The sequence below is a fragment of the Pseudorca crassidens genome, chromosome 8 (genome assembly GCF_039906515.1).
Source record: "Pseudorca crassidens isolate mPseCra1 chromosome 8, mPseCra1.hap1, whole genome shotgun sequence".
Classification (NCBI taxonomy): domain Eukaryota; kingdom Metazoa; phylum Chordata; class Mammalia; order Artiodactyla; family Delphinidae; genus Pseudorca; species Pseudorca crassidens.
In genome coordinates this window covers 31,691,041-31,705,953 of record NC_090303.1, presented here as the reverse complement: position 1 = coordinate 31,705,953, position 14,913 = coordinate 31,691,041, and the positions used below count along the sequence as shown (strand labels likewise).

Sequence of the window (14,913 nt, the reverse complement as noted above, 5' to 3'; positions counted from 1 at the left end):
TTTTCATTTTAATCAGTTATTTTCCATATAACCTTTACAAAATTCGCTACTGTATTCCATCCCCACACCACCTAGCTGAAGTTTACGAGATTGTTTCCTTTTGTTTTCAAGATTGTTTCTGACCACTTTACTGCTAAATTTCATATTTTTCTTAAACTGTCTGGTCTACAATACACTACTATAATCAAAGTCACAGATGACATTTTAAAAAATGAAATTATTTTTTAGACATTTGCTGTATTTTATAAGCATTTTAATGACTGTTAACTCTATATGTAAATGATGGTTGAGATATTTTATACCACTATCTTGATTAGTTTTTTGGTGGACTGGAATATTTCAAATGTTCTTTCTTCCAGAAAAGTGATATCCTTCTTGATATTTACATATATCTTATGCTTAACATTTTTAAGGGAGATTAGAGTAATTTAATCAACAAAGAATTCAGTATGTGTGGGCAAGATTTTTTTTTTTTTTTTTTTACAGGAAGCAGACTTTATTTCACAGCATTTACCGAAGTAGCATCCAGAGATGGTGAATAGACATAACATTTTCCTAGTGTCCAGAGGTGGTGAATAGACATAAATATAACATTTCCCTTGAAAATAAGTTTAACAAATTTTTAAAAAGAATGATTAACGAGCTTCTTTTTTTAAATTGAAATATAGTTGATTTACAATATTGTGTTAATTTCTGCTGTACAGCAAAGTGATTCAGTTATACATACATACATTCTTTTAATATTCTTTTCTATTATGGTTTATCATAGGATATTGAATACAGTTCCCTGTGCTATACAGTAGGACCTTGTTGTTTATCCATTCTCTATATAATAGCTTACATCTGCTAACCCCAAACTCCCACTCCATCCCCTCCCCAATGCTCTCCCCCTTGGCAACCACAAGACTGTTCTCTATGTCTGTGAGTCTGTTTCTGATTCATAGATAAGTTCATTTGTATCATATTTTAAATTCCACACATAAGTGATATCATATGGTATTTGTCTTTCTCTTTCTGACTTACTTAATTTAGTATGATAATTTCTTGCTGCATCCATGTTGCTGCAAATGCCATTATGTCGTTCTTTTTTTTTAATTTATTTTTATTTTTTTCAATCTCCCATAAAAAATGAAATTTTAATTTTTATTTGAGGTACTTTTATACCCCTTTCTTGTGTGGAGCCTTCCCTGACCCATCCAAGCAGAAAGGATTATTCATCCTTTTGCACTACATCACCCTCATTAATAGTTCTACTATGACTCAACGACAATATTATACATCATTATTTCTTAATGTATCCTCCCTTTGCCCTCCAAAACTGAGTTTCATGTGAAAGCATGCCTGATTAATCTTCGTATCCCATCCCCTAGCACAGGGCCTACATGGACTGCTAAATAAGAGAATGAAAGGGATAAAGAGAATAGGGTGTGTATGTGTGGAAAAGATTAGGGAAAACGGACAAAAGAGGAGGGCATTAGTACAATGTCAAATTTAAAGCATCTGCTCCAGAAAAAGTATAGGGAACTCATACTATGACTCATTTCCAAAGCAGAGGAAAAGTTGAGTTACATTTAGCCAAGAAACATGTGAAGGGCTGATAGTAAAGGAATTTTCCTTGGGGTTTCCTTCTACTCTGCTTTATGAAAAACTACTCAACTTCCTAAAGTAAGTCGGGATCAATAAGGGGTAATTTTAAGTATTACAATGAAAGAGCGGGATCCTTGCCATTTTAATATGTTTTAATGGAAAGTGATAAAATTTGAGGGAGCTATAAATATATTTTTTAACCTACAGTAAATTTACCGTTGGTATACAGTTCTATGATTTTTTTTAAATGCAAGCAGTCATGTGACCATGTCCATAAGACACATAACAGTTCCAACCACCCAAAAAACCTCCTTAATGCTGACACTATATAATCAACACCCCCAAACTCTAACCCCTGATAACCAGAGAAGTCTGACACAATAGTTCAGCTTTCTCTAGAATGTCATATAAATGGAAGCATACAGTATCTAACCTTAAGAGTTTCACTTCTCTCACTTAGCATAATACATTTGAGATTCATGCAGGTTGTTGTGTGTAGAAAGAAGTTTTTTCCTTTTATCGCTCACTTTGTCCATTGTATGGATATATAACAGTTGGTTTATCTAGTCATCACATAAAGGACATTTGGGCTGTTTCCAGTTTTTAGTGATTATGAATAAGGCTGCTATGAACAGGTCTTCGTGTAAATATAAGTTTCCATTTCTCTTGAATAAAGGAGTGAGATTTCTGGGAAACTATTCTGCATTCCCACCAGTAACACATGAGAGTTCCAGTTTCTCCACATCCCCACTAGAACTTGGTATAGGTGTGCAGTAGGGCCTGATTGTGGTTTTAATTGCACTTCCCAAGTACCTAATGATAATGAGCACATTTTCATGTGTTTCCTTGCCATTTGTGTATTTTCACTGGTGAAGTATCTGTTCGAACCTTTTGCCCATTTTTAAATTGGGTTAGTTCTTTTCATACTATTACATGTTTATAGTTCTTGGGATATCCTGGACACAAGCCCTTTGTCAAATATGTGATTCGCAACTATTTTCTCCCAGCCTATGGCTTGTCTTACTCTCTTAACAATGTCTTCTGGAAGACAAAAGTTATTAATTTTGATGAGGTCAACACTTCATTATTTTTTGCTTTTATGGATTATGCTTCTATTGTTTTATCTAAAATCTGTTTGCCTAATTGAATGTAACAAAGATGTTTTATATTCTTAAGGTTTTTATACTTTTACATTTAGTCTATGATCCATTTTGAATTAATTCTTGTATGTGGTGTGAGGTATGACTCATAGTTCATTTTTTACATACAGTAATCCCATTGTTCCAGCACCATTTGTTGAAAAAGATTATCAATTCACCAGTGAATTGCCTCTTCATCTTAGCCAAAACCAATCAAGCATATTTGTGTGCCTCTATTTCTGGACTCTGTTCCATTCCACTGATCTATATGTAAAAGCTTTCACCAATAACACACTCTTTTAATCATTGTATCCTGACCGTCTTGAAATCAGAGAGCTTGAGTGTCCAACTTTGTTCTTCCCTTGTGAAATTGTTTTGCCTTTTCTACTTACTTTGTTTAGCCATTTATAGAATCTGCTTGATATCTACAAAAAAACCTGCTAAGATTATGAAAGTGCATTGACTCTATCGATCAATACAGACATCTTAACAATGTTAAGAACTGACATCTTAACAATGTTGAGTTTTAGAGGAATTATCTCGTCTAAAATGTCAATAGTACTAAGGTTGAGAAACCCTGCTGCAGACATCTGTAGATGCCTGCTACTGAATGTTTGTATCTTACTGAATGTTTGTGTCTCCCCAGTATTGAAACCTAATCCCCAAGATGACGGTATTTGGAAGTGGGGTGCTGAGGAGGTTATCACATCATAAGCCCTCACGAATGGGATTAGGGCCTTATAAAAGAGACCGAGAAAGAGCCCTCACTCCTTCCACCATGTGAAGACACAGCAAATTTCTGTTGTTTATAAGCCATCCAGTCTATGGTATTCTGTTAAAGTAATCCAATGCACTAAGACCATTTAAGGAAGTTCTCTTCTCATATCTAGTTTACGGAGTAGTTTTATCATGAATTAATGTTTTTAGTCTGTTAATAAAATGAAATACATGAACTGATTTTCAAATACTGAAATGTCCTTGCATCCAGGGCTTGATTTGTTAATATTTAATTGAGGATTCCAGTATCTATTTCCATGAGGGGTAGTGGTATACAGTTTCCTTTCCTTGTAATATTTTGTCTAGTTTTGCATCAGGCTAACGCTGACCTCATAAGATGAAGTGGGAAATATTCTCTCCCCTCCTATTTTCTGGTAAAGATTGAGTGGGATTATTATTATTTCTTTCTTAAGTTGTTGGTCACAATCAACAGTAAAACCATGTAGGCCTGGAGTTTCATTTGTTGGAAGGTTTTCAACTACCTGTTCAATCTCTTTAATAGATATAGGCCTAGTCAACTTATCTATTTCTTTGTAACTCTTGTTAGGATTTGTCTTTGAAGAAACTGGTCCATTTCATCCAAGTCAAATTTATGTTAAGAGCTGTTCATAGAATTTACTTATCCTTTGAATATAGGGTCTATAATGATATGTCCACTTTCATTCCTGATACTGGTAACTTGCGTCTTCTCTTTTTCTTGGTCACTCTAACTAGAGGTTTATGAATTTTATTGATGTTTAAAAAAAACAGCCTTTCACATGATTGGTTTTATCTACTGTTTTTAATTTTATCAATTTCTGCTTTTATCTTTATTGTTTTGTTCTTTCCACTTGCTTTGGGTTTAGTTTTCTCATTTTTCTAGTTTCTTAAGGTGGAATCTTAGCTTATTAACTTTAAACCTTTCTTCTTTTCTAACATAAGCTTTTAATGACTTAAATATGCCTCTAAGCACTGCTTTAACTGCATCCCATAAACTTGGATATGATGCATTTCATTTTTCATTTAGTTCAAAATACTTGCTAATTTTCCTTGAGACTTCCTCTTTGACCCATGAGTTACTTACAATTTTTTTTAAATTCCCAAATATTTGGTGATTTTTCAGATCTTTCCGTTCTCAATTTCTAGTTTAAGTCTGTTACAGTCAGAGAACATATTTTGAATGATTTTAATTCTTTCAAATGTGTTAAGGTTGGTGTTATGGCTCAGAATAAGATATTTTTGAATGTTCCATTTGCCCTTGAAAAGAACATACAACCTGCTGTTACTGGGTGGAGTGTTTTATTAATGTCAATCAAGTCAGTTGGTTAACAATGCTGTTCAGATCTCTTGTATTATTGATATTCTGTCTACTTGACCTACTGATTATCATGAAAAGAGTGCTGTAGTTGATAAGTACAACTGTGGATTTTTCTGTCTTTAATCTCCAGTCAGTTCTACCAGCTTTTGCTCTTTGAAACTCTGGGGTTTTTTTTTTTGTTTTTGTTTTTTTGTGGTACGCGGGCCTCTCACTGTTGTGGCCTGCTCCCATTGCGGAGCACAGGCTCTGGACGCGCAGGCTCAGTGGCCATGGCTCACAGGCCCAGCCGCTCCACGGCATGAGGGATCTTCCCGGACCGGGGCACAAACCCATGTCCCCTGCATCGGCAGGTGGACTCTCAACCACTGTGCCACCAGGGAAGCCCTAAAGCTCTGTTTTATAAAAATATCTTTTTCTTTTAAACTATCTGTATCACTATATTAAACGTTTTTTTAAAAAATTAACATTTTTTTAATCCAAACAATCTCTTTTAATTGGTGTGTCTAGATGATTTATATTCAATGTAATTAATAATACAATTGGATTTAGGTCTACCATTTCATTGTTTTCCATTTATCCTTTATTCCCCCTGCCTTCTTTGGGTAATTTTAATATTTTCAGCATTCCATTTTAATTTATCTATTGGATTTTTACTGGATCTCTTAGCTGTTCTATAGTCATTGCTTTAGGGATTACAATGTAAAACCTAACCTTTGAGACTTTTGGGACAACATTAAATGCACCAACATTTGCATTATAGGGGTCCCAAAAGAAGAAGAGAAAGAGAGTGGGCCTGAGAAAATATTTGAAGAGATTATAGCCAAAAACTTGCCTAAAGTGAGAAAGGAAACACTCAGGTCCAGGAAGTGCAGAGAGTCCCATACAGGATAAACCCAAAGAGGAACACACCAGGACACATATTAATTAAAGTGACAAAAATTAAACACAAAAATATTAAAAGCAACATGGGAAAAGCAACAAATAACATACAAGGGAATCCCTATAAAGTTAACAGCTTATTTTTCAGCAGGAACTCTCCAGGCCAGAAGGGAGTGGCATGATATATTTAAAGTGCTGAAAGGGAAAAACCGACAACCAAGAAAACTCTACCCAGCAAGACTCTCATTCAGATTCGATAGAGAAATCAAAAGCTTTGTAGACAAGCAAAAGCTAAGAGAATTCAGCACTACCAAACCAGCTTTAGAACAAATGCTAAAGGAACTTCTGTAGGCAGGAAAAAAAAAAAAGAGGCCACAACTAAAAACAAGAAAATCACAAATGTGAAAGCTCACCAGTAGAGGCAGCCATACAGTAAAAGTAGGAAATCATCCACACACAAATATGATATCAAAACCAACAGCCATGATAAGAGGAGAGTACAAATGCAGGAAATGGGACATGCATTTGAAATTAAGAGACCAGCAACTTAAAACAACCTTGTATATATATAGACTGCTATATCAAAACCTCACGGGAACTGCAAACCAAAAAACTACAATAGATACATACACACAAAAAAACCCCACCCAAACACAACACTAAAGACCATCATCAGATCACAAGAGAACAAAAAGAGGAACAGAAGAAAAAAGACCTACAGAAACAAATCCAAAACAATTAAGAAAATGGCAATAGCAACATACCTATCAATAATTACCTTAAATGTAAATGGATTAAATGCTTCAACCAAAATACACAGACTGGCTGAATGGATACAAAAACAAGACCCATATATATGCTCTCAAGCCACCCACTTCACATCTAGAGACACACAGAGACTGAAAGTGAGGGAATGGAAAAAGGTATTCCATGTTAATGGAAATCACAAGAAAGAGTAGCAATACTCGTATCAGACAAAAGAGACTTTAAAATATTAAAATAAAGGTGTTACAATAGACAAGGAAGGACACTATATAATGGTTACAGGATCAGTCCAAGAAGAAGTTATAACAATTGTAAATATATATGCAACCAACATAGGAGCACCTCAATATATAAGGCAAATGCTAACGCCATAAAAGGGGAAATCAACAGTAACACAGCAATAGTGGGGGATTTTAACAACCCACTTACACCAATGGACAGATCATCCATACAGAAAATCAATACGGAAACATAGGCCTTAAATGACACATTACATCAATGGACTTAAGTGATATTTATAGAACATTCCATCCAAAAGCAGAATACACTTTCTTCTCAGGTGCACATGGAACACTCTCCAGGATAGATCACATCTTGGGTCACAAATCAAGGCTTGGTAAATTTAAGAAAGTTGAAATCATATCAAGCATCTTTTCTGACCACAATGCTGTGAAATTAGAAATCAATTACAAGAAAAAAACTGTAAAAAGCACAAACACATGGAGGCTAAACAGTATGTTACTAAACAACCAATGGATCACTGAAGAAATCAAAGAGGATATTAAGAAATACCTAGAGAGGGCTCCTCTGGTGGCGCAGTGGTTAAGAATCCACCTACCAATGAAGAGGACATGGGTTTGAGCCCTGGTCCAGGAAGATACCACATGCTGCGGAGCAACTAAGCCTATGCGCCACAACTACTGAGCCTGCGCTCTAGAGCCCGCAAGCCACAATTACTGAGCTCACATGCCACAACTACTGAAGCCCATGTGCCTACAGCCCATGCTCCGCAACAAGAGAAGCCACCGCAATGAGAAGCCCGTGCATCACAACAAAGAGCAGCCCCCACTTGCCACAACTAGAGAAAGCCCACATGCAACAACAAAGACCTAACACAGACAAAAATAAAATAAATACAATAAATAAATTTTTTTAAATACCTACAGACAAATGACAATGAACACACGATGATCCAAAACTTATGGCTCCTGGCAAAAGCAGTTCTAAGAGGGAAGTTTATAGCAATAAAGTCTTACCTCAGGAAACAAGAAAAATCTCAAATAAACAACCTAAACTTACACCTAAAACAACTAGAGAAATAAGAACAAACAAAACCCAAAGTTAGTAGAAGAAATAAAAAAGAACAGAGCAGAAATAAATGAAATAGAGACACAGAAAACAATAGAAAAGATCAATGAAACTAAAAGCTCATTCTTTGAAAAGATAAACAAAATTGATAAACCTTTAGCCAGACTCATCACGGAAAACAAAGGAGGGGGCTCAAATCAACAAAATTAGAAACAAAAAAGGAGAAGTTACAAATGACACCACAGAAATGCAAAGGATCATTAGAGACTACTACAAGCAACTATATACCAATAAAACAGACAGCCTAGAAGACATGGACAAATTCTTAGGAACATACAACCTTCCAAGACTGAGCCAGGAAGAAATAGAAAATATGAACAGATCAATCACAAGTAATGAAATTGAAACTGTGATTAAAAATCTTCCAACAAACAAAAGTCCAGGACCAGATGGCTTCACAGGTGAATTCTATCAAACATTCAGAGAAGAGCTAACACCCATCCTTCTCAAACTCTTCCAAAAAATTGCAGAGGAAGGAACACTCCCAAGCTCACTCTATGAGGCCACCATCACCCTGATACCAAAACCAGACAAAGATACCACAAAAAAAGAAAATTACAGGCCACTAACACTGATCAACATAGATGCAAAAATCCTCAACAAAATACTAGCAAACCAAATCCAACGATACAGTAAAAGGATCATACACCATGGTCAAGTGGGATTTATCCCAGGGATGGAAGGATTTTTCAATATACACAAATCAAACAATGTGATACACTACATTGACAAACTGAAGAATAAAAACCATATGATCATATCAATAGACGCAGAAAAAGCTTCTGACAAAATTCAACATCCATTTATGATAAAAGCTCTCCAGAAAGTGGGCATAGCGGGAACCTATCTCAACATAATAAAGGCCATATACAACAAACTCACAGCTAACATCATTCTCAATGGTGAAAAACTGAAACCATTTCCTCTAAGATCAGCAACAAGACAAGGATGTCCACTCTTGTCACTTTTATTCAACATAGTTTTGGAAGTCCTAGCCACAGCAATCAGAGAAGAAAAAGAAATAAAAGGAATCCACACTGGGAAAGAAGAAATAAAACTGTCAGTGTCTGCAGATGACATGATACTATAAATAGAAAATCCTAAAGATGCTACCAGAACACTACTAGAGCTCCTCAATGAATCTGGTAAAGTTGCAGGATACAAAATTAATACACATAAATCTCCTGCATTCCTATATACTAACAATGAAAGATCAGAAAGAGAAATTAAGGAAACAATCCCATTTACCAATGCATCTGAAGTCAGAAAGAGAAAAACAAATATCGTATACCACTGCATCAAGAAGGATAAAAAAACCTAGTAATAAACCTACCTAAGGAGGCAAAAGACTTGTATTCAGAAAACTGTAAGATGCTGATGAAAGAAATCAAAGATGACACAAACAGATGGAGAGATATACCACGTTCTTGGATTCGAAGAATATTGTGAAAATGACTATACTACCCTAAGCAATCTACAGATGCAATGCAATCTGTATCAGATTACCAATGGTATTGTTCACAGAACTAGAACTAAAAATTTTACAGTTTGTATGGAAACACAAAAGACCCTGAATAGCCAAAGCAATCTTGAGAAAGAAAAACGGAGCTGGTGGAATCAGCTAACTAACTTCAGACTATACTACAAAGGTACAGTAATCAACACAGTAAGGTACTGGCACAAAACACAGAAATATAGATCAATGTACAATGCTGGAAGTCCAAAGATAAATCCACACACCTATGGTCACCTTATCTTTGATAAAGGAGGCAAGACTTTATAATGGAGAAAAGACAGTCTCTTCAATAAGTGGTGCTGGGAAAACTAGAAAGCTACATGTAAAAGAATGAAATTAGAACACTCCCTAACACCATACACAAAAATAAACTCAAAATGGATCAAAGACCTAAATGTAAGGCCAGATACTATAAAAGTCTTAGAGGAAATCCGTCGGAACACTCTTTGACATAGATCACAGCAATATCTTTTTGGATCTACCTCCTAGAGTAATGAAAATAAAAACAAAAACAAACATGTGAGTGGCGGGGTTGCAGGCGCAGTGGAGTGAGCAGAGCAGCCGGCTGGAGCACGACGACTACTGCAGGACTCGGAAAGAAGAAACGATGTAAACCATTCATTATCCAGACTTTAAGGTCAAGGTGAGAAGGTAGGTCAGGAGGAACATGGCCTGGCCTCACCTGACTTTAAGGTCAAGGTGAGAAGGAAGGTCAGGAGGAACATGGCCTGGCCAAATATTTTTCAAAGAGGAACTTTGCTCTCCCGGTTCAGCCATCATCATGTGCTCATGTTCCTGCTCACCTTCTTCAGTTACTCGTTGCTCCATGCATCAAGAAAAACACTTAGCAATGTCAAAGTCAGTATCTCTAAGCAGTGGACCCCAAGTGCTTTTAACAAGTCAACTGAACTGCCTGTAGAGATCTGGAGCAGCAACCTTTTGTTTCCCAGTGCAGAGGAAGCCATTCTTTTCCTCGGAACACTCGACACCGTTTTCCTCTCCTACGCTGTGGGCCTTTTCATCAGCAGTATCGTCGGGGATCAGCTTAATTTGTGATGGGTTCTGTCTTTTGGCATGTGCTCCTCTGCATTCGTGGTGTTTGTCTCTGGTACTCTCACAGAATGGCTGCATTTCTACAGCAAGGGGCTGTACTGCAGCCTGTGGATCATGAATGGCCTGCTGCAGTCCACTGGTTGGCCCTGTGTGGTTACTGTTATGGGCAAATGGTTTGGGAAAGCTGGACGAGGAGTTGTTTTTGGTCTCTGGAGTGCCTGTGCCTCAGTGGGCAATATTTTGGGACCGTGTCTAGCTTCTTCTGTTCTGCAGTATGGTTATGAGTATGGCTTTGTGGTGACAGCGGCTGTGCAGTTTGCTGGTGGGATCATCATCTTCTTTAGACTCCTCGCGTCACCCAAAGAAATTGGTCTCCCAGGTATTGAGGCAGAAGATTTTGAAGAAGATTTGCACAGGCCATTAATTAATGGTGCTGAAAATGAAGATGAAGCTGATCCTAATTACTCAATCCAAGAAGGCAAGTCTGTTACCCAAGTCAAGGCGATAAGCTTTTACCAAGCTTGTTGCCTTCCCGGAGTTATAGCATATTCACTGGCCTGTGCCTGCTTGAAGTTAGTGAATTACTCCTTCTTCTTCTGGTTGCCCTTTTATCTGAGTAATAACTTCGGATGGAAGGAGGCTGAAGCCGACAAGCTGTCCATTTGATACAATGTTGGAGGAATTATAGGTGGAACTCTGCAAGGCTTCATCTCTTATGTGCTACAGAAGAGAGCCCCGGTGTTAGCTCTCAGTCTGCTTCTGGCAGTCGGGTCCCTCGTTGGATGTAGTTATTCTCCAAACAATAAGTCTATCAATGCACTTCTGACGGCTGTCACAGGATTTTTTATTGGTGGACCTTCTAATATGATTAGCTCTGCTATTTCTGAGGACCTGGGTCATCAAGAGCTGATCCAAGGGAGCAGTGAGGCTTTGGCGATCATCACAGAATAGCTGATGGAACCGGGAGCACTGGAGCTGCGGTGAGCCAGTATTTAGTGTCTTTGGTCCAGGACAACCCAGGATGGATGTGGGTTTTCTACTTTTTCATTCTTATGACAATTTGCACAGTTCTATTTATTTCACCATTAATAGTGAGGGAAATATGCTATCTTACGCAAGGACGACAAGCTCGCATATTGAGTGACTGACCAGTGCCCACAAAAGAACAAGAAAAATAGGAGACACATCAGGACTATTCCTTTTCATTCACCTTACTTTGGGGTTGTCTTAAGAGCTCCAACATAACCTCAGACTGTCAAGCCTCTTTCAACAGTGTCAGCCACCGTAGATGCTGACCAAAGTGAAGGCTGGGCTGTTTTTCTACACTACAGGAATAATTAATGATTTTTATCGCTATTGTTGAATGTACTGAATGGCCTATGAACCTGCCAGTGTCTTTGGTGGCCTGTGAAGGTTTATCCTTTTAACCGTAAATGCTATATTGGACTCGGACCTAGTTCTCCAGCCTGGAAAGCCAAGTGACCACGAGGCATTCATGCATGGTTTGTACCAACGACATGCTCCACAAATAGAAAGGATTGTTGCATTTTGCTTGGTCACGAGTTTGCAGAGAGTGGCTCATCTCTGACGCATCAAATCAGGATAAAGCACTCCAGCCAGGTCCAGTGTATGCATGCCTTGGACAGAGAATCCCTTTGTTAACCACGGTGGGGAAAAAATCACACTACATGCTGATTGGCTCTCACTCTGTATCTGCTCTAAAGTCATTCAGCTCCAGAAGCAGAAATACCTTCAAATGATTGCCAACTTGCTCTCCTCTGTCTTCATTCAGAATTCCCTTTGACTCCTGGAAGTCTTTAGTCTTCCTTTCAAGGACCATAATGTACCTCAACTGTGAACATTCCAGTGTGTAACTTACAACCAAAGCACTCAACCCCAGATTTGTTCTCTGGGAACTTTAGGATCCACTAGGAAGGTAATTGGCTTAGCCCTATTTTCAGAGGATTGATCTGCGTCACAACCGGGTTCCTTGCGTTACCTCAGCTGAAGACTAGAATTAGAGAAAGAAGAAAGACCTTTTGGCCCTGTAAGCGTTAAGTATGTGACACTGAATCACATTAATGGATTACTAAGGCCTGAGGCATACCTAGGTATCTATTCTTTAGAAGTTTGTAGAATATATGTCTTCAAAGCTGTGAATTTTATACTAATTATAAATATTTTAAGGTCATACTGTATATATATTTTAAATTATGGAAATTAACAGGCGAAAAATGTTCAATTTTGAGGACTGCCTAATTTGCATTGGGTTACTGAATATTTTTCAACCTCTTGCTCTATACTCTTAAATGTGGTGTGTTTATGAACTTGCTAATTTATTTAATCAAGCAGATTCCCAATCAGTTAATTGCTCATTACTGACAAAAAGGGAAAATACAAAACACAGAAAGGGAAAATAAACTGACTTTTATAATTTAAAAAAAACTAAAAAACAAATGTGACCTAATTAAACTTAAGAACTTTTGCACAGCAAAGGAAACCATAAACAAAATGAAAAGACAACCCACAAAATGGGAGAAAACATTTGCAAATAAAGCGACCTACAAGGGATTAATCTCCAAAATATACAAAATATATTCATGCAGCTCAATATAAAAACAAACAACTCAATCAAAAAATAGGTGGAAGATCTAAATAGACGTTTCTCCAAAGAAGACATACAGATGGCCAAAAAGCACACAAAAAGATGCTCAACATCACTAATTATCAGAGAAATGCAAATCAAAACTACAATAAGGGGCTTCCCTGGTGGCGCAGTGATTAAGAATCCGCCTGCCAATGCAGGGGACACAGGTTCAAGCCCTGGTCCGGGAAGATTCCACATGCCGTGGAGAAACTAAGCCCATGCGCCACAACTACTGAGCCTGTGCTCTAGAGCCCGGGAGCCACAACTCCTGAAGCCCGGGTGCCTAGAGCCCATACTCTACAACAAAAGAAGCCACCACAATGAGATGCCCATGCACCGCAACAAAGAGTAGCCCCTGCTCACCGCAACTAGAGAAAGCCCGCGCACAGCAACAAAGACCTAATGTAGCCAAAATAATAAATAAAAAAAAAATTTTAAATACCTTAAAAAAAAAACTACAATGAGGTATCACCTCACACCAGTCAGAATGGCCATCATCAAAAAATCTACAAACAATAAATGCTGGAGAGGGTGTGGAGAAAAGAGAACCCTCTACACTGTTGGTGGGAATGTAAGTTGGTACAATCACTATGGAGAACAGTATGGGGGTCCCTTAAAAAACTAAAAATAGAACTACCATATGATCTAGCAATCCCACTCCTGGGCATATACCCAGAGAAAACCGTAATTCGAAAAGATAACATGCACCCCAGTGTCCACTGCAGCCCTATTTACAATAGTCAAGACATGGAAGTAACCTAAATGTACACTGACAGAGAAACGGATAAAGAAGATGTAGTACATATATACAATGGAATATTACTCAGGCATAAAAAAGAACAAAATAACGCCATTTGCAGCAACATGGATGGACCTAGAGATTATCATACTACGTGAAGTAAATCAGACAGAAAAAGACAAATATCATATGATATCACTTATATGTGGAATCTAATAAAAAATACAAGTGAGCTTATTCACAAAACAGAAACAGACTCACAGATCTTGAAATCAAACTTATGGTACAAAAGGGGAAGTGTCGGGGGAAGTGATAAATTAGGAGATCGGGATTAACATAAACACACTACTATATATAAAATAGATAATAAGGACCTATTGTATAGCACAGGGAACTCAACTCAATATTCTGTAATAATCTATATGGGAAAAGAACGGATATATGTATACATATAACATTCACTTTGCTGTACACCTGAAACTAACACAACATTGTAAAATCAACTATACTCCAATTAAAAAAAAAACTAACCTTTAACAGTCTACTTACAGTTAATATTTTACCATTTCAAGTAAAATATATGACCACATAGGTCCCTTTACTTTCCCCTCTTTGTTTTAAATGTCATTTACACTATATATGCAAACACTGAAACCTCTCAAGAAATGTTGTAATTTTTGCTTTCAACAGTTATATTTTAAAAATCTTGAAGGAAAAAAATCTGCTATATTTTCTGTTGCTCTTTCTTCATTTCTGTTGCTCTTTCTTCATTCACAAAGTTCTAAGTTTCCTTGGTATCATCTCCTTTTAGTCTGAAGAACTTTAGTTAGCACTTCTTTTAGACCAGGTCTACTAGTAACAATTCTTACTTTTCCTTCATCTGAGTATTTCTTTATTTTGCCTTCATCTCTGAGGTATGTTTTCACTGCATACAGAATTCTGAGTTGGCAGTTCTTTGCTTTCAGAATTTTAAGATGTTCTTCCACTCTCTTCTGCGGTTCCTGATGAAAAACCTATAGTCATTTGAATTGTTCCTCCCTGTACATAATGTACTATATTTCTCTGTCTGCTTTCGAGATTTTTTATCTTTTATTTTCAGAAGTTTAGTTATGATGTATCTCGGAGTGCTTAACTCTGAGTTTACCT

The 14,913-nt window shown here is 37.2% G+C and overlaps 1 protein-coding gene and 1 pseudogene across 4 annotated transcripts in view; one reads left to right on the top strand and one right to left on the bottom strand.

Annotated features, from left to right (window-relative positions):
- RUNDC3B (RUN domain containing 3B) overlaps nucleotides 1-14,913 on the bottom strand; it is a 147,525-nt gene that overhangs the window by 97,262 nt on the left and 35,350 nt on the right. The gene's annotated exons all lie outside the window — the stretch shown is intronic.
- On the top strand, nucleotides 10,016-11,566 carry LOC137228954 (sugar phosphate exchanger 3 pseudogene; annotated as a pseudogene).